The following is a 19,826-nucleotide window of genomic DNA, read 5'->3' as shown; positions in this document are numbered from 1 at the left end:
AAAAAAAAAAAAAAACCGAATAGCATCTTGAAGAGAACAAAGCTGCAAAAACAAAGGATAGCTGCAAACTACAGCCAAATGCGGACAACATGCTACAACAACAAAAATGAACCCCAAAGGCATCCAAAATTTTTCCTAAAAAAAATAGAATTAATTCTCGTCATGGTTTAAAGTATTTCCTCTATCGATACGATACCCTCCGATACGTATCTTAAATTTAACCGATCAATATGATACACACCGATACGATACATCGAATTTTTAAAATCCTTTCGGATTGATATATATCCTACGATACATACCGATATACATCAACACACCACCGATACACATTGATACGATATGATATGCACTGATATGACTCTATGAAAAATATAAAATCGAGGTGAAATGTATGTTTCAGTATGTATCGGTACGTATCGGTGAGTATCGGTATGTACCGATACAGTGCGCTATGGTCAATAATGGCCAAGATGGGTAATTTTCAGAAAAACACGATTTTTTGAGGGGTTTTTATTCTAAAATTGCTGCCAACCATATTTCTCTCTAACTAAAGTGGAAATCAATGTTGGAAATAAGGATTTTACATTTATGGGACAACTACAAACCTTGAATTCTTAGTACGATACCCTCAACTTAGTGTTTATGCATAATACATGTTATCAATAGCATTTTTTAACAAATTCTTTATGCAAAAGTGTTTTAAAAAATGTTTCCTATCCATTTATGTGTGTATCTTAACGTATCTTCGATACGATACGATACCCTTCGATACGTATCTTAATTTTGACCAACCGATACGATGACCGATACCGATACTTTAATTCTTGAATTTCTCATACGAAACATGTATAATTAGAAAAAATATTTCTTCACCGTAGGTGAAAAGATTTCTACCATTGAAATATCATAATGACAACCCTTTATATATATATATATATATATATATATATGAATGCCCAAAGTACTTTTGCTGTTGAAACATGAAAACATAGAGACATAAAGCTGAGAGATATCCCAGTCATTTATGAAAAGCCTGAACCGTGGCCAAGTAGTGGATAAGCCAATTAAGAGATAAAAAGAAGGGGTGCTGTGTGTATAAAAATAAAAAGAGAGAGCGCTCAAATCATCTCTCAAAAAATATTTAAGTCCTTCTATAATTGAAGACAAAAAAAAAAAAAAAACTCATTTGACCTCATAATTTAGTTAAGAAAAAGTTATCTTTCACTACACAGTGAACATCAACGTAACGTATCGATCGATTGCTATTAGACTCTCTCTGTCCTTTTTCCTTTTTCTTCTTCGCTAAGCAAATCTTATCTTTTTCTCCTTTTCTTCTTAGCTAAGGGTATCTTGTGTTTTTGAACTCCATGAGCCTCGGAATTTTATCAGTGAACACAATACTTGCAAACAAAGGAAAGCGAAAGTTCAATTTTGTCCCTTAAGCATTATTATGTCTAGTGGTCCTTTCAGTCATATCAATAACAAATCATATCATTGACTTCACCCAAAGCAAAACAAGTGTGGATGTGTGGTAGCTCATGGCAGATAGACTAAAAGGGGTCCAACCCCAATAGGTAACCATTAAAGGCACGATTCGCTTCCGCTCCTTCCTGATCTTAGAAAGGTATAAAAAGGTTTAAAAAAGGCTGTCATATCTCTATCTTTCTTGATCTCTAACTGATCGAGTGGTTTGAATCAAGTGATCCGGCCTTGCTCATCCAGTTTGGATCTGGTTAAAGTGTTGTGGTGATATTAGTTAGTATATTTTTACTCTAATAGGTTATAAAAAGAATCAATATTCATCAATTTTTTTAGGATGTTTTTGGTGGGAATATGTTCATGTACAAGTCTTTATAAGAAGAAATTAAATTTAGGATGCATTTGGATTTTTCAAAAGAAACGCCACCAACATGAGCATAGAGATGAGAAAGTACACATTTTTTTAGTATTCAGTTAGGTAAGTATATAACCACAATTTAGAAAGTTAGCAACCAGTTTAGTGGTAATAACCCCTATTTTTAGAGAAATGACACTACCAACTATCATTGTTACTGTTAATAGGAATTCTTAGGATTTTTTTATAATAGATAACGTGTGAAAAAAAGATAAAAAGTTTGTGTTCCAATTAATTATCATCAACGGTGATATCACTAAAGCGGCTTAGAGAATAAGAGATGAAAGATGGAATAATATTATTGTGAAAGACATCGGGAATAGGGGATCCATGGGTCATACCAAACACAAGTGCTATTCTCATTACCAATTATCCACATGATCATTTTGTTGAGGATGGGTAGGATACTTACAACAATATTTCAAGTTGCTGATCCTTTTTTCGTTAAAGTTTTTTTCATGATGTGTTACTCTTACTCATCCAACAAGCTGAAGGGTACTGAGTTTACCAACAGGACGGCTAAGGGGGAAGAATAGGGAAGGAGAATACATGAGCAAAGCAAGAGAATGAAGTGTGTTGTGCTGAAGTCAGAATTTACACATTTTTGTATCTATATAGTGATACCATATTTTATATTTTATTATTTTTTTTTTTTTGGGGTGTGGGAGTTCAATTTGTTAGATTTCATCTCAAATGATAGATCTCTTAAGTGGAAGTACTCATTGGAGTGAGGGTTCACTGGCCAGGGTTGAGCCTAGTTTCTTGAAAACCTAGTCTAACCCTAAGTCACTATAACTCAGCCTATGTCCAACTCAATCCAACTTAAGCTATGATTTCTCAGCCTAAGCCCAATCATGTCGAGATGAACCCAGCCCTACAGAAGACTGAGATACCTCAGCCCATGCCCCACCATGTCGAGATGAACCCAGCCCTACAGAAGACTGAGATACCTCAGCCCATGCCCCACCATGTCGAGATGAACCCAGCCCTACATAAGACTGAGATATCTCAGCCCATGCCCAATCCTATCAAACTCAGCTCATCTCATCCCTAATTGATCCCGATTGGCCTGGCTGTGCCGGGTGATCCTACGAGTTCCTATTTATAATTATATATTAAGTATATAATAAAATAGAAAGATCTTGTCAAAAAAAAAAAAAATGGTGAAAAAGAATTTGTAACCTTACTTTTGTTTGGTAAGCAGAAATTTTTGGGGCTAAGGTAACCCACTTCTTTTAATAAGAGTGAAATTCTATCATTTCCGAATTCACATATATACAGAGCAACCGTAAACCTGAAAACCTTAACCCTAGCCTAGCCCAACCAGCCAGTTGAAAAGTCCAACAATTTGGCTTTGTGACTGAAATTTTACCATATGGTACTATATATTTTCTTCAACCATATGGTACTCTGTTGTAAATATAATATTTTTATTATTTGAGAATTTTAGTTTGACCGAGGGTCATTATCAGGAAAATGACTTGACAAACAATGGGTTTTCAATGTTTGATTTTTTTGGAGCCTGCCTCTCTCTCCTTGCTCTCCATTCTTAGTCCAATGAATTTTTTTCTTTTTTTAGGTAGAGAGTTCAACGGATCCGCTGGATTTACAAAGAGACTTTTTCACTGTATATGAACTTGTAATTTTGAGTGGGTTAGGTTTGACGGTTGGGCTGTGTTCTGATCTTTCCTTTTCTTCGTTGTCAAGTACTTTAAAGAAAGGCCAAAATTTTAATGGTCCACGCTATCATCTGTTTGAACTTCAAGAGCCTTAGAAGTTTATTAGTAGATGATAGAATGCTTGCAAATGAAGGAAAGTAAAAATCCTATTTTGTCCCTTAAGCATTGTTATGTCTAATGGTGCTTTTAATCATATCAATCACAAATCATCACTCACTTTCTTGCTACCAAAACAAGTGGTGGATGCTACCCCACGGCAGATACCGCAAAAGGTGTCCAAACCCAATAGGTAACTAATAATTAAGCCTCTATTGTCATTTTTGGAAAGATGGGAACTCTCTATTGGCTTCCGTTCCTTTCTGATTTTTTTTAGTAGAGTATTTTGGTTAAAAGTTCTTTATGATCAATAAAGAGATACCACACAGATGTTTCAACCGACGCAACAAAGGGGGGCAGGGGGGGGGGGCGGGGGCGGCGCAGGAATAAAGATGAAAATATATAATCAAAAAAAAAAAATATTACAAACCAAGAGAATAGGATAAAGATTTATTTTTTTTTTTTTTTCTTGTGCAAAGATCAATTTATTCGAATTGCCGAGGAAAAAATACTAATATAGAATTCCAAATGTCCTCTATGGGGAAAAAAGAGTACCCATTTAGCAATAGAGTGGACCATCTCATTTTCACCCTTCTCAATAAACACAAAACTGTAAAAAGAAACGGTCAGTTTTAAAACTAAAATGTCCTTGACAATAGTAGAGATATTAGAAGAGACGGTAGAAGGGGAGGATATGCCATTGATCAACACCTGAGAATCAAATTTATATGATAAAAGATGATCATATATGCCACTTGTTATATTTCATCTCAAAAGATCCATCTTTTAAGTGGAAGTATTCATACAATGTGCGATTCAACACTCACCCTCCTCCCTCATGTGCAGAAACAGGTCTGAGTTGAACCTGGTTTCTTACAAACCTGGTCCAATCCTAGGTCTCTTTAACTCAGCTTAAGTTCAACCCGTCCCTACATTAGATAGGAATATCTCAGCCCAGCTCCAATCCTATCGAGCTCAGCCCAGCCCGTCCCAGCGCTAATTGATCCTAATTGGCCCAGCTTGGGTCAAGTGACCATATGAGCCTCTATATATGATTATATATCATATAGGAAGAGTTTCTTGTACTTCCCCTATTTTTTCATTTATATCTTATATCATCCTTTGTTTTTTCATAGCATAACACTGTTAGTCATGAACTGAAAAACAGGGAGGCAAGCTCCCGAAGAGGGAAGCCCAACGAATGTTAGATGCAAAGCCCCGCACCTATATTGGCATACTCTCCCAAAGAAGAAAGAGCAGACCCCATTGAAGACGGGAGTGAGGTACAACAAGGTAAACGTTAGCGTCCACCGCCCTTCTCTACAAGCAATGGAAGTGTGGATGAATCGACATTAAATAGAGGTGCGAAGCGAACTCTGATTCATATACATATTATACCTTCTTACCCCTATTATGTCTTTATATATCCTTACTCAGTCTCCTGTTACAAAGCTGACATGGATCCTAGATAGATAGCCACCCTTCTTATATTGCTTAAAGTTCTAAGTTTATTACAACCAAGTTTTCTTATGGGTTTGGTTGGTCTAAATCTCCCTGTAATGTTGAAGCTTAGCTGGTTCTCTGATTTTGTGAACATCTAACCCCCATCGATCACTCTTCAAATGGTAAGTTCAAATAGAGACAGCCATCTAACAAAATATTTACTAAGAAATCTGTGAAAAGTAAACCTCTTGATTCCCAAAATTCTTACTTCATCAAAGTTCCTTTTGGGGTATAAGCTAGTGGCCAAAGGAGAAAATTAAAACTTCACCATCGACGATGAATAGTGGAGCGGAAGCAAGCTCTCTCTCTCTCTCTCTCTCTCTCTCTCTCGTTGCATCTGAGTAAGTGACTGGTTTGCATTGAGATGTTAGAAAGTTACTAACGTAAATCTTGTCAGAGTCGCAAAATCATCGGTTTCTACAGCGATGTTATCGTCTTCCGTGAAGGTTAATTGTCGTCGGCATGATCATCGATCCTTGGGAGCCCTAAACATTCGATTGCATTGGGAAGAGGTTGATTTGGAGCTTTTTACAAAAAAGGTAAAACAGTAAATTTACCATTCATCAGGGGCAAACTTGTCATTTATGCAATATCAACTACGTCAAAGTATCACTTAATGCTACCCTCTAACGGAATGGATTTAAGTGTAATTTAGTTAACATAATAGGGATGTACTTAATATTTTTACAAAACAAGGTTGGCATCAGATATAAATGGAACAATAAAGGGGTGGTACAAGAAAACTTCCTATTATGTATATAATATAATGGAAAGATATTGTCATAACTAAAATTGGTAAAAATAAAAAAATAAAAAATTTAATAACTTTACTTTGTTTGTAAGACTTTTTTGGGAGAGTGTTAAGACAAAACATTTCTTTCAATGAATAAAATCCTATCATTCCATATATACATCCGGCCCGATCCTAAGCCTGAAAATCTCAACCCTAGCTCAACCCGTGAGTTGAAAAGCCCAAGATTTTGGCTTTGTAACTTGAATTTTACCGTATGGTACCCTTTTTTTTTTTAACCATATAGTACGCTGTTTGATGGTAAAGCTGATGGTTTTTATTATTTGAGAATTCTAGGACTTGACAAACTGGTACTATGAGTAAGTTTTTATTTGAATTTATTGGGGATGAGCATCTACCTCAGTGGCAAGCAGCTAGGCAATTGTGCCCTAGCCTAAATCTAGGGAAGGTTGTTGGTTCAACCCTCATAACCCCTAGCATTAATCAAAATAGCTACATCCACATTTGGTCCAATCCTCAATTAAATTTTGGACTTTCCATGCATAAGAAGGTAAGCAAGCTGCTTAAGCAAAAAAACCACTCTATTTGGCTTCATGAGAAAAAAATTAGCCCTAAAAAGGAATTTATAGACATAAGAAAAAAGATGGGGAGAGAGAGAACAGAGCTCCATGGCCATGGCCATGAACAAGCGCTAGAGATCACTACCAGGTTAATTATGCATTTCCTCAAAGGCACTCTTGTTCTCCACTATAGTACATCCCCGTCTCCTTCGTCTATCACAAACAGTAGAGAAGGCTTCTGGTTTTCGTATCAATGCTTTTTCATTTCATCATATAATCTACAACAATTAAAACAAATCATCCCTGAAATAGAATGCCACATGCCCAACCTAAACCATTTTGATCAAAGTTAGAAGCTCTCATGCATATGAAGATTGGAAAATCTAAATATGGCAAGAACGGATTACACCTAGAAATTAGAGTGTATTTTGAAGGACCATCAGCAGATGAGGTGTTTGTGTCAAACAACAAGGGAACAACGACTGAAGATCAGCAATAAAATGGTTAATGTTAGAAATGAAAGAATTGGGGATGAGTTTAATTTTGAGAAGCAAAGAACTTGATTACTATGAGACCAAATGAAACAAGGGGAAATAATCATAACACTAAGGCTCTGTTTGGTTACATTGGGAATTTAAAGGAAAGGAAAATGAAATTTTCATACTTTAAAAAATAATGTTTATAATCATTATTCTATATGATTTTATAAACTACTTAATTTTTTTAACTATATTTAGTAATGATATATTTAACATGTAATTTTTATTTTACATATTGTAGCAAAGGGTTTTGAAAGCAAAGTAAAGTGAAATTTATGGAATGATTTTAAGTTAATGTTAAAGTCACATGGGTAATGATTACATATATTTTTATTTTTAGTATGACAATCTCGCTTTTCTTCCCTTTAATTCCTCTTACAAACAAACATAACCTAAAGAACCATTTCTGATCCTATTTAATCATCAAGTTAGAATTAAAAAGATACATAATAAGAGTTGAAAAAGATTGGCTGGAGAGATTTTCCATTCTCAAGCCCAACATCTTTATACGTGTTTGGAAAATGCTAGCCAGACTGTTCCATTAAAAAAAAAAAAAAACCCTCCTTTTAGCCATTACCGAAGTGTTAAAAAGGGATTAGCAATCAGTAACTAGTGTGACCTAGTGGTCCTTTTACTAGTCCCTAGTAAAACCTCTATCTAGTCCAATGTGAGTCTTGCATAAAAAGACATTTATTTGAAGTTCTTACCTTCCTAGTATTTCCTTGTGCATGTGGGACCATCTCATGTGGTGATCCTGATAGGAGTACTTACCCAAAAAAAACAACATATGATAGGAGTACAGGACCATCTTAGGTTTTGTATCTTTCGGCAAGACTAGTCTATGGATTAATTGTAGGGACCTATGGTTTTGCTAATGCTAGTATCCACTAACACAGTTCAGGTTATATTTCCTTCTTAGGGGATGGGGTCTTAGTCGTTTCCTTCTGTGTTTCTATCTTAATTTGGGGTATTCCCCATACCCCACGCAAAAGAAAGAGAATGACCTAACTTCTCATCATAAAACCATGGAAAACTGAAGTAACTCACCAAAGAAGATTGTTTGCACTTCATTAGACTCAATCTGTTTGTTTTTTAAACCCATATGGCATGTATGATATTGAGATTGAATTCAGTTTGGTTTCACCAATGTTGAAGAGAAAATCTCTTCCTTCACCCAACAATTTAGTCTTCTGCTTAGACACTGAAGGGAATTTTGGATCATAAATAATAGGAGGTGAGAGTTGATGATGAACTCAAAATCCAACCATACCATACACATCACCATTAGTGAGCTCTGCCTCTAAACTTAATCCATAATCTTGACAATAGTCTCATCTTTTGTCCCTTTTTTTTTTTTGGAAAATATTGAATCTCAGTTATATTGCATTTTGATACAGCCAAATCATACGGCTCAGTAGGGTGAGGACATGCGTCACCCACCGGGACACGTGTCGCCCGCCAAGTAGGGAGTATGAAGACTCTATCACGCTCTGTCACGTCGTTTGCATGAGGGAATATTCCCCACAAGGAGGACAGAGGTATTGGAGCAGGACTGGGAGAGAGAGGAAGGTGGACCCCAGAAGGCAAGAGGAAACCCTAGCCCCGAAGAAGCATATAAGGAGGCCGAGAAGAAGGAAAGAGGTAAGCTCTGATACCCTCACCATTACTCCCTTATTGAACTGTGCGGCCGACCCTGACTTGAGCGTCGGAGGACTAACCCTGGACCAAGCTCCGGGCCTCCGTCGTCTGTGTTTGTGTAGGTTCGACTAGCGGGGTTTTTTGGCAGCAACAGATTGGCGCCGTCCGTGGGAACGACGGTAATGGTGGGGAGAACCTACAACCGCAAGAGGACGAGAGCGGCGTCCAACATGGACATGGGGGAAGAACCTTTAGGGGGGCTCCCTCCCTCGGCGGAGATAGGACAAGAAAGGGGCAATGACGACCGGGAAGTACCCATAAGGTACCCACGCTCAGGCGGATATTCAGTATGCGAAGGTAGTGATCCTCCGCCCTCTCCCGAAGCGCAAGAATACGTGACGAGGGAGCAATTCGAAGCCCTCCAGAACAAGTATGACTGGATGGTCGAGACGATGAAGGAGGTCTCCAAAGTTGTCTCTCAGAGGACCGGCGGAGCACCTCCAGGCCCCCACATCCAGCCTAAGAGGGCTCGAGACGAGGACCGGAGCAGTACATGATCTATAAGATCCGGTCATAACCTTCGAAACCGAGCAGTGAGGGAAAGTCCCGCACCCCGAGGTAGGACGCAGCGTGCAGCCAGAGATCCACATGGGGATCCGCATCGAGGAGACAATGAGAGGCACGAGGACTCGGGGTTGAGGCAGATGATCCTAGAACTGAAAGACGAGATCAAGAAGGTGGCAGAAAATCAGATGGGAACCCTCGAGCCAGACCTCACTAATGACACGGCTCTAGCTGATGAGGTCATGAGGGATCCACTCCCGATCGGCTTTCGCCTACCCAAGTATGACACTTATGACGGGTCTGGGGACCCCGTCGATCATCTGAAAGGCTTCAAGGTAGCCATGCAGTTCCATCGAGTCTCAGAAATTATTATGTGTCGCGCCCTACCACATTCAGAGGAGCGGCAAGGCTATGGTACAACTGTCTGCCGACGAAGTCGATCCACAGCTTCAGCAATCTAGGCTACTCCTTCGTGAAGGGATTCTCCAGTAGCCAACCCCTTCAGAAGACCACGTTGAACTTGACCAACATCAAGCAACATGAAGGAGAATCACTGCGAAACTACATGAAGCGCTTCCAACAAGAGAAGGTCACGATCAGAGGTCTGGACCCGAAAGAGGAGTTCACAGCCCTGCTGGGATGCGCCAAGAATAAGGAGCTGAAAAGGTCTTTGGCGAAGCATACACCGAGGAACCTGGCCGAGTTGAGAGCTCGGTGCGATAAGTACATCCAGATGGAAGAAACCCTTCAAGCCGATGGAGCAGAACCAAGCCTCGTACAAGAGTAGCAAGCACACTCGCATTTTGTAATTTTTGCTCTTACGCACTTTTAAGTTGTAATTCCTCATCCTAAACTCTAGAGTATCTTATTCATGGAAAATATAAAAGCTAGTTTACGACAATTGAGAAGAACTCTCCTGTTTGGTGACCGAAGGTCCCCCTCTCGGTTGGGAGTTCGGCCAAAGCCGAACGGACCTGACCGAAGGTCCTCACCTCGGATGGTGCTCAGGCTAAGGCCGAGCCGAGCTGACCGAAAGCCCTTATCTCGGTCGGGGTCTCGGATAAGGCCGAGCCAAACTGACCGTAGGTCCTTGCCTCGGATTGGGTGTTAGGCCAAAGCCGAACAGACCTGACTGAAGGTCTTCACCTCGGTTGGGAGTTCGACCAAAGCCGAACGGACCGGACCGAAGGTCCCCCTCTCGGTTGGGAGTTTGGCCAAAGCTGAATGGACTTGACCGAAGTTCCTCACCTCGGTTGGGAGTTCTGCCAAAGCCGAACGGACCTAACCGAAAGTCCTCACCTCGATCGAGGGTCGGCCAAAGCTGAACAGACCTGACCAAAGGTCCTCACCTCGATTGGGAGTTCGGCCAAAGCTGAACGGACCTGACTGAAGGTCCTTACCTCATACGGTGCTCAGGCTAACACCGAGCAGAGCTTACCGAAGGTCCTTACCTCGATCGGGGGCTCAGGCTAAGGCCGAACCGAGCTGACCGAAGATCCTTACCTCGGTCGAGGTCTCGGGCAAGGCCGAGCCGAACTGATCGAAGGTCCCTACCTCGGACAGTGCTCAGGTAAGGCCGAGCTAAACTGACCGTAGGTCCTTGCCTCGGATTGGGTGTTCGGCCAAAGCCGAACAGACTTGACCGAAGGTCTTCACCTCGGTTGGGAGTTCGGCCAAAGCCGAACAGACCTGACCGAAGGTCCTCACCTCGATCGGGGTTTGGCCAAAGCCGAACAGACCTGACCGAAGGTCCTTACCTCGGACGGTGATCAGGCTAAGGCCAAGCCGAGCTGACCGAAGGTCCTTACCTCAGTCGGGGTCTCAGGCTAAGGCCAAACCGAACTGACCGAAGGTCCTTATCTCGATCGAGGTCTCGAACAAGGCCGAGCCGAACTGACCGAAGGTCCCTACCTCAGACGGTGCTCAGGCAAGGCCGAGCCGAACTGACCGTAGGTCCTGGCCTCAGATTGGGTGTTCGGCCAAATCCGAACAGACCTGACCGAAGGTCATCACCTCGGTTGGGAGTTCGGATAAAGCCGAATGGATCGGACCAAAGGTCTCCCTCTCGGTTGGGAGTTCGGCCAAAGCCGAACGGACTTGACCGAAGATCCTCACCTCGGTTGGGAGTTCGGCCAAAGCTAAACGGACCTGACCGAAGGTCCTTACCTCGGACGGTGATCAGGCTAAGGCCGAGTCGAGCTGACCAAAGGTCCTTACCTCGATCGGGGGCTCAGGCTAAGGCCGAGCCGAACTGACCGAAGGTCCTTATCTCGGTCAGGGTCTCGGACAAGGCCGAGCTGAACTGACCTAAGATCCCTACCTTGGACGGTGCTCAGGCAAGGCCGAGCTGAGCTGATCGTAGGTCCTTACCTCGGATTGGGTGTTCGGCCAAAGCCGAACAGACTTGACCGAAGGTCTTCACCTCGGTTGGGAGTTCGGCCAAAGCCGAACGGACCTGACCGAAGGTCCCCCTCTCGGTTGGGAGTTTGGCCAAAGCCGAACGGACTTGACCGAAGGTCCTCCCTCGGTTGGGAGTTCGACCAAAGCTGAATGGACCTGATCGAAGGTCCTTACCTCGGTCGGGGGCTCAGGCTAAGGCCGAGCCGATCTGACCAAAGGTCCTCACCTCAGTCGGGGGCTCAAGCTAAGGCCGAGCCGAACTGATTGAAGGTCTTCACATCGGCTGACTGAAGCTCTCGGTTGCTAGCAGAACTAAAGCCGAAGGAATAAGGCCGAAGGCAGGAAAAAGAGGGAAAAATTACAATTACGAAAAATTTAGTTACTCCCACAGGAAGAGACTCCTAGCGGGAGTAAGGGGGCTCCTGATACGGCCAAATCGATCGCTCAGTAGGGTGAGGACATGCGTCACCCACCGGGACATGTGTCGCCCACTAGATAGGGGGTACAAAAACTCTATCACGCTCTATCACGTCGCTTGCATGAAGGGAATATTTCCCACCAGAAGGATGGACGTATTCGAGTGGAACTCTAAGAGGGAAGAAGGTGGACCCAAGAAGGACTCTGGGAAGGAAAGGGAAAACCCTAAACCCTAGGAGCTATATAAGAGGGCCTGAGAGGAAGGAAGGAGGTAAGCATCAATACCCTCACCATTGCTCCCATACTAAAAACTGTGCGGCCGACCCTAACTTGAGAGTCGGAGGACTAACCCCGGACAAAGCTCCGGGCCTCCGCTGTCTGTGCTTGTGCAGGATCAACTCACGGGGTTTTTGGCAGCAACACGTAGTAAACGGTGAGCAGCATCAAGGTGAGGTTAACGTGGTTGATGCATAAATTGGCTAAGAATATTCACTGTTTGGACAATGTTAGGGCGAGCTACAGTGAGATAAATTAAACGGCCTACTAGGCGGCAATAAGAGGAAGGGTCCAATAATATATCACCAATGTCGTCAATGAATTTAAGATTTTGTTCCATAAGAATGCACATGGTGCTACCGGTCGATCAACTCCAACCTCGGCCGACCGATTTCTATCCTCTACGCCTTAAATTACACCGGGCATAGTCGATTTTCAGACGCAACATATATAAACAAGATGTCTGATCATAATCAACCATAGAAGGTTAAAGTCCTACCCCCTCCCAAAAAAAAAAATGGTGGTGACCCGAAAGAGATTTTTTTTTTAGGTTTGTGATGATAGTAGAAGGGTTGGGCCGATAGGCCCAAACCCAGAAGCTAGCACTGATCTCGTATGAGAGTGTGGTGAGTACGGTATATATATTTGCATTATCGTCTTGTTGAGAAATTATTGTGAGATTTGAGGTTTTTTCTCTTAGGGTTTTCTAGGCTGTGTTCTTACCAAGAGTTTGGGTGTTCTTGAGATATCTCTGTTGTAATCTTCTTCTAATTTAGTGAATCACCTTCTTCTTCATCCGAGAACATAGCACACACTTCGATGTGTGAATCTCGTTAAGTCTCTATGTTTTACGTGAATCTGTTATGCTTTTCTTAATGTTCTTTGGGTGTTTGTTCTAACAATAGAAATAGTCAATACCCAACTGTAGTCATTTTAATTATCCATCAAACGCACACATTCGCCTCCTCCTTCCACATCTCTCTCTCTCTCTCTCTCTCTCTCTCTCTCTCTCTCTATAGATAGAAACGAGATGGAGAAAGAGGTGGTGAATGGGTTCACTGATGGATGTGGCTGAAGAATAATATGTTGAGAAGGCTACCAATTATTTTCTGTTATAATAACCGTACAACCGATATCTTACCTAATAGAGGGAGGAGGTAGAAGCAGGAGTAGATATGGAAGAAGTTGAGATATATAGGAAGTGAGCGTAGCAAAGGGGTTGATTGTCTCCTAAATTTGAGAGATCGAGGTGATAATTTTTATTTCAGTTAGGCAGTTATGGAGAGAGAATAAAGGTTGTTAAACCTTCTGGTAGTGTTAAGTGCAACGAATGAAAGTGATCCGTTGACTAACCTAGTAACCGTGATGGGGTTTGGAACCAAAGATTTGGGGTTTTAAGCCTGGGTCTATCCTCAATGCATTATAAAACAGGGCCCGTTACCTCATATATATATATATATATATATATATGTGAGGCCAACCCTTACATTGTCCCAAGATGGGTCTATATATGGCTTGAATGTCAAGCCGATTCAAACAAATGTAGATGCTCTCTCTCTCTCTCTCTCTCTCTCTCTCTCTCTCTCTCTCTCTCTCTCTCTCAAAGCATAGACATTGTAGATGTGCATATCGATCTCGTTGCTGCTGCTGCCACTGCTTTCTGTCCATTGTCCAGTTGGAAAAGATGGCAGTGGCAGAAGCAGCAACGATGTCGGAGGCACATGATATCATCAAGCGAGCCATTTTCAATGAGTGATTGCAAAGGGTCCAAGATTACCTCTCGATCAGGCTGCTGCATATATGGTTCACTTTCACAACCCCACCCTTTATGTACACCACTTTCTTGTTCTTCTAGTTATTCTGATCTAGCTAGCTTCTTTTTATTGTTCTCTTCTTCTTCTTCAATCTCTTTTTGCTTTCTTGTTCATTGTTTTCTTTAATTGTCATCTTTGTTTAATTACTTGGTGTAATTATTCTTTTCCTGGTCGATCTTCCATGTTTTCTTGGTGCAAATCAAAATTAGGAAATACTGGTAACCCTTTATTTGCTGCACTGATTTGATTATTTTGTCATATTGGTTATTGTTCATTGCGCATCTGAGGTCGCATATCTTTGTTTTACGTAATTTGTTAAATCCAGTGATAAATTTTCCTTCCGATTTTCGATTTTGGATTTTGGATTTTAGATTTTGGGGCAAATTTAGAATTTAAATTCTAGTATGTCTTGAGATTTGAGAGTCCAATATCGAATCCCATTCAATTCTAATTTTTTTAATCCCAATATTATTTCAAACCAGGGTAAGCCCCTAAAATATTATTGAAAAAAAAAAAAATCATTAAAGGATAATAATGGAGACGTAAGCCTTGAAGCTAATCAGCACACCTTCACCATCACTAGAAAACCACACAAAGAATCCAAAAAAGAACTACAGATTGGACACTGGCATACCAACTTTGTCTTCACCAACAATCATACTTAAACACCCTTGGGAGATTTTGATTAGTATAAAAAAGACCGTTGTCAAAATTTCACACGCCAAATTAGCCAGCCAGCCATCCAAATATGGTCTAAGTAGTGGAACACAATTTATATTTCTAGTTACCTTTTTTTGTAACCAAAGGAGCAGCAGGGCCGGTGGTTTAATTAAAAGTATGTGTGTTTCCTGTCCTTGGTCTTCTTGTGTTCTTCTCTTATTTTTTCTTGTTAGGTAAGTAGCAATCAGATCAAAGATGCAATGTGGGCCAGTGATCATATGAGCCAAGGATAGTACACAAGTAACATATAAAATTACTATAAAAGTTGACCTTGGAAGATCTACAAAGGGCTGTCAACAAAAATAAGAATGATCATATTAAATGAATAATAGAATTCTGTTTGCCTCCACTAGCTATAAGAGATTCTGATTTTGTCTACTAATATGACAAATAGTAAATTATCTTAATCTACATAATTAAATGATTATATTTAAACTTATTATCTAAATTTTCAAACCAAGGAAGAAAAGTTACAATAGAAAATGCATAATAGAAGAAAGCACATATTCTACATTTCTCTATCAAGTAATTCTAAGTCTAAGAAGGTGGCAATGCAGAGTAGAAGACCCTTTTTCATTTGAACATTGAAAAATGTGTGCTAGCTAGCTGTTGAGCTCTCTATAAATATTGAAAGGCGTGTGTGTTTTACCACTTCCATTCTCTGCTTCTATGTTGCTTAACTTTGTCCTAAAATGGATCTTTATTCTCTCATATCTCTTTCTCTCCTCCTTGTCTGTTAGCTTCTCTGGCGAATTCAAACTTATGCTTCAACCTGCAGTGACTGCTTCACCCAATCACGGGTAGCTTACTACCCAAACTCTGATGTGAAGGGAACAGAAAGTAAAATAGAACTAAAATCCCAAAACCATTTTCATATTCTGCTTCATAATCGTGTACTGTTAGAACAAACACCAACACAGATTCACTCAACACAGATTTAGTGAGGTTATTTCACCGTTTGGTGTGCTACATCCTCGGGCAAAGAAGAAGATGATTTATTATGTTAGAAGAAAAATTACAATGAAGATCTCTCTCAAGAACAACCAAATTACGGCAAGAAAAACTTACCCCCCCAAAACCCTAATATGGAAAACCCCCCAAATTTCACATTGCTTGCTCAATATGATTATATATATATATATATATATATAATAATTTTGGGTCAATCCATCAGGTCACAGTCGATCAGGTTGTACCATACCCCTCTGCCACTATCACAAATCTCAAGAAAATCTCATTCGAGTTGCTACAAAAAAATATGTTGGAGCTGGTCAATCTTCGAAATAGGTCAAGAATGAGAGACAAACATAACATGTATATAGAAATTTAAGTTTCTTATTTTCTCTTTATTTCTTGTTGAATTACAGCTGGTGCATATGGATTTCGATCATTTGGAGCAACAATCAATGGTGGCGTTGTATTGGCTGAATCCAATCTCTATAGAGGTGGTGTAGGTTGCGGTGCCTTCTATCAGGTGATAATCAATTACGCTCTTGTGCCAATAAAAACTCTATTAAAAGAGTGCACTTTATTAGGAAACTAATCATTGCATTCCCAACACTAGGTTAGGGGTATGATATCTTGTATTATGTCACTTGCATGACTATATTGATTACGAAGAGCCTGAGGACTTCAGGCCCGCATGAATTGGCCCACCTTACATGTTCTCTTTGTTAATGGCTAAGACTATAACTTTACAGATCAATGCAAGGGTTGAAAATTTGTTTTAGGGCTATGTGGGTATTTCCGTATATTTCTTGTATAGGATTTCACTATATATTTGTAGCGAGGTTTCTTATTTCTTTATAAGCAACATGAGAGAAGTATAATGAGTGGCTGCTATAACCCTCTCCTTCATTGATGGTAATTAAAGTAGATATCATCTCACATGGATGTAGACAATCTTGTCGAATCACATAAATTCTTTTATTCGATTGTGTAATTTATTATTTGTGACTTCTATTCTTTTTTGCATTGTTTTAAGTTGTTTTTCTACAGGAGAGATGCACCAATGCTAAGTATTGCTCAGTAATATTTCCATTAGAACCAACTCCAATTCGTCTTAAGAAAAGTGTAAGTATGAGTGGCTACTATAACCCCTTTTTCCATTGATAGTAAAGTAGATCTCATCTCACATGGATGTAGGCAATCTTTCCTCATCACATAAATTCTTATGTTCAATTGTGTGATTTGCTTTTTTTTTTTTTTTTTTTGCAATTGTTTTATGTTGTTGTCTTTCTACAGGTGAGATGTACCAATGCTAAGTATTGCTCAGTAACATTTCCATTAGAACCAACTCCAATTCGTCTCAAATGTATGGCTGAACCCACGCATAAATTTACAGCTTAAACACGAGATGCTCTCTGCTCACAAACACTTTGGGCTTCCTCAGTGTTACCATAGCATGACAATCAATATAGATGAGAACATGAACTACCCCTACTACCTGGCCTTCGTTGTAAGATATTAACAACGCAACAAGCATATCATTGCTGTGCAGCTCTGTGAGGTGAAACATTTCTTGCTCTAGTTTTTGGTAAACCGAGTTTATTCACTAGTTTCTAAAGCAACTTGACTCACTCCTTACAGGTGTCAATTGGTTGGTCTGGACCAGTTTTGATCATGCCTAATCGGTCCCCCTACTTTAGAATCCCATACTATGATCGGGCCGTTTAAGTAATGTGTCTTCATAGGTTAGACATGGTTCCATTTATAAACAGTCAGTTGGATACAGGTCTTTAATTGACCTACCACTAATGGGCTAAATGAGCCACTATGCCATTTATCTCTAAGTGGACTTTAAACGGGTTCCAAACAAACTATTAATAAGCTTTAAACATGTCATGTGGAGTCAGGCTCTTAGATTGTTGGTCTCGATGGGGTGACAACTGGGGTGGATCCGTGCACTGGGAATCACTGACTGTTATTTGGTGCAAGCTCAAGTTCTGCATGTTTAATTAATGCACGGGTCAGGCTGGTCTCAGGTTTTCCCAGACGAGCTTGGTCAGGTCTGGAATATTGGGATTTGGATTGTTTTCCTTCTTAACCTTTTCAATTGTGAGTTTTTTCATATTGGGGACTTGAATCAACCATGAACGAACATCAATCTGCCCTAAACCCAATCTTCCAAACCAAATTATCAAAGAAAAAAAATTAATCAGGTTAGTGGTTCACCCAACCCATGAGTCCAATTTTACCACTTGCCACTCTACCAACCTAGTTTTATGTAGATTAATCAAATCTTATTCATAGTTTCACAAAAAACATTTAAGCCATGGAGTGATTGATCTTTTGTTGTACGCAGACCCAAAATTATTCATGTAAGCTGTTGGATCAGAGTCATGGAGCTGTATGGATGACTTCCATGCCGTCGAGTGGGCCGTTGTCGATAAGGATGCTTTTTAAGCGACAATGATGATGGAGATGAGACATGGTTTGTTCCTGATAATAACATACCATAGGAGTGGACGTCTGGAGCTACATATGACACTAGAGTACAAGTAGATTTGTGCTATTGATGATCATAACCTTTTAATTCTTGTTATATTGTTAATTTCACCGTTTTTTTTTTTTTTTTTTTTTTTTTTTTTTTTTTTAGATTGTTGTTGGCATTGGACATTCCCATAATGGTGGGTTAGGTGAATCCACAATAATTGACGTCTGATAGCATTCAACCTTCCTTCTCTTTTTAGGGCCTATCCGAGTACCTCTTGGTCTTGAATATCTAAATAGGATGAAGCAGCCCCGTGGATGTCTTTGCTTCGAAACAAAACAATTAGCAGTAGCCTCGGTCTAATTGTCATTTGTAACTTAGTAGGTATGGGAAAGAAGTCTTTAATCTTGATTGTATTCATAATAAACAATAAATATGTGGAATTATAATTAATTAATAAATTTATTTCGCAATCATAATGAGTAGTTAATTGTTTATTTCAAATTTTAGTAAATATCATATTGATTAAAGTTAAAAACTACTTTCAGAAAAAAAAAAAAAAAAAAAAAAAAGATATGAATTGAAAAGATAGATGATCATCATAAGAGAGAAAGTCATCTTTCTTTTTCAATTAAATCATCAATGATTTAAATTAGATAAATTTAAAAAAAAAAATCAAATCATATTTCTTTTTGCTTCTCATAAATTAGCTTGCATCACTCCAGGCCTCGTAATACTACGGCTAATCGAACAAGGATTTAGAGAGAGAGAGGGAAGAAGAAAGTAAAGGGCAATAGGGTGAGCTAGCTGCCACCCTTAGCTTAGTGGTAAGGTCTTCAGGTAAGACTATTCTATGTCCCCAAATGATGCGCATGAATCTGACTTAAGACATAAGATTCACCCTTTGTAAGGAGAACCAAAGTATACATCTCACAATGCCTTAACATATAGTGATTAAATGGTACCATGGTGCATTCTTTTTAGATACCTGAAGGTAAGAGACTAAGAATTATGACTGTGTCACACATGCATCTATGCATGCTTTACAAAACTAAGTTAGTAGACATAGAATATTACACATAATGACGAATTAAAATATTGCTATCAGTCAAAACAAATCCCCAAAACAGTAAATACATGACATTTACAGTAATATCATTATATGGAGAACTATCTAAACATGATAGAACAAAGAAAACATAAACTAACCATAGCATGTGAATGCATGTAATCATTCTTTGAATATAAAAAAACCTAAAACTACATGATTTAATCCTACAATAACGAAAACATGATTAACTTGAAAAAATATAAATAATACCTGACAACTTAAATACTGCGACATGCAAAACGTAATCTAAAATAAAATTAAGAAAAGGTAAAACAACCTATTATAACACAATTGATAAAAAAAAAAAAATATATATATATATATATATATAAATAGTATAGAAATTAAAAATATAATTTGATGCACAAAAGTAACCTTAAAACTATAAGATGCAAATATATATGAAATAATGAGAATAAATAGAAAAT

At 39.5% G+C, this 19,826-nt stretch overlaps 1 pseudogene; it reads left to right on the top strand.

Moving 5' to 3' along the window:
• Positions 1–5,600: 5,600 nt before the first annotated feature.
• LOC122084790 lies at positions 5,601–18,372 on the top strand (annotated as a pseudogene).
• Positions 18,373–19,826: the final 1,454 nt, after the last annotated feature.

The sequence above is a fragment of the Macadamia integrifolia genome, chromosome 7 (assembly GCF_013358625.1).
Source record: "Macadamia integrifolia cultivar HAES 741 chromosome 7, SCU_Mint_v3, whole genome shotgun sequence".
Classification (NCBI taxonomy): domain Eukaryota; kingdom Viridiplantae; phylum Streptophyta; class Magnoliopsida; order Proteales; family Proteaceae; genus Macadamia; species Macadamia integrifolia.
Note: the sequence above shows the minus strand (reverse complement) of the source record. Positions and strands in the feature narration are given on the sequence as shown.